Source organism: Bos mutus, chromosome 7, assembly GCF_027580195.1.
Source record: "Bos mutus isolate GX-2022 chromosome 7, NWIPB_WYAK_1.1, whole genome shotgun sequence".
Lineage (NCBI taxonomy): Eukaryota > Metazoa > Chordata > Mammalia > Artiodactyla > Bovidae > Bos > Bos mutus.
Window position 1 is genome coordinate 67,093,978 of NC_091623.1, and position 1,477 is coordinate 67,095,454.

Below are 1,477 nucleotides of genomic sequence, written 5' to 3' on the forward strand. Positions count from 1 at the left end.
ATGCTCTATCTGTAAATTTGTTAGTTACAGAAGCATTGAAGAATTTCTACCTCTGATTTCTATAGTATCACAATATCTCTAATAGGCAATGACAAAGATTTCCTTTATTTAAAAAGTGCAAACCAACAAAACATTAAAAAAAAAAAAAGCTTTTTTTATTTTTTTATTTTTGAGCAACACAGGAGAGACCTCTTCTGGTCAAGAAGCAGAAGGCTTAGGCAGAGAACCAACTTGGAAAAGGTTAAGGTGGAGAGAGTTGATATTGGAGAAAAAAGAATATGAAATAGGTTTCATAGAAGAGTTGGCAGTTGTGTTGAATATGAAACTCTTGACAGCAGAATAGAAAGGAGAGCCTTCCACATGTGGGGAGCAGTGTCTGCAAAGGTAAAATACAGCAGTGTTTGCTGCAGATAACTTATAAAGATATGAGAATGTAAATAAGAAACATAACTCCACCTTTCAGAACTCATATTGTAAACATTCTGATGTTCTGGCTTCCAGCACTGTTATCTGGTCATAGGCATTCTTCTTATCCACACAAGTTGATACATCCTGACTTTTTAATCCAGCCTTCTATCCCACATATTTTGCCACATTCTCCTTTTTTTTCATTTTAACAGTTTTTTTGTTTTTGTGCAGCATGTGCAACCAGGGATCAAACCGGCATCCCCTACAGTGGAGGTGCAGATTCCTCACCGCTGGACCACCAGGGCAGTCCCATTTTAACAGTTTTTAATGAAAGTTGCTAATGATTCTTGCATTTTCTCAATTGTTTCTTCCTTATGTCTATCCCTTGCTTTTCCTACTTGGCGAGATTTGGGATCGTTTTCGGTCTTTGTCGGGCTTTTGTCTAGTGACAAGCACCTTGCCGGGCTGAATGCCTACGTGGACAGCTGTGCCATTAGCTTCCTCTTGCTGCACTCAGTGTCGGTGACATACTTCTTCCCATAAGCTCGGGCTGTGTTGCCAGTTTGCTGCTCTTTGCAGGGCCCTTGCAAAATCTGAACTTTTTCATCCTTTCAGATAAGCACGGATCGAATACTGCTCTTCTGTCTCAGCTCTTTTGGAAAGAGGGGAAGACATACTCTTCCTGTGAACGTGGGGAAGTGCACTGATGTGACTTTTCTGGTTCTTGCTTTGATGAGAAGCCACAAAAGAATTGAACTTCATTTTGGCTGCTGGTGCTTCAGCAGTGGTCATTGTTTTGGGCACATTCTTAAAAGAAGAAAGATGCTTTCTGACAGGCAGGCTTCTAGTGGTAAATCACGTGAAAAGCCAGAGAAGTCGTAGTGAAGACTTTGGAACTGGCCCCTGTATTGCCAGGGCCCCAGTTGTGCACTGAAGTGCACAGAGCTTGGGGAGTGTAGTGCTGGCTCCATTCCAGCCACTGCTCACCTTCTCTGCCAGACACCCCTGTGTGGGACACACCTATTCACCTGCTCCTGGCGGCCCCTTAGCCTGCTGGAAGCTAATTAGC

The 1,477-nt window shown here is 42.7% G+C and overlaps 1 pseudogene; it reads right to left on the reverse strand.

Annotated features, from left to right (window-relative positions):
* Nucleotides 1-722: 722 nt before the first annotated feature.
* On the reverse strand, nt 723-1,170 carry LOC102287571 (large ribosomal subunit protein uL24 pseudogene; annotated as a pseudogene).
* Between the last annotated feature and the right edge of the window lie 307 nt (nt 1,171-1,477).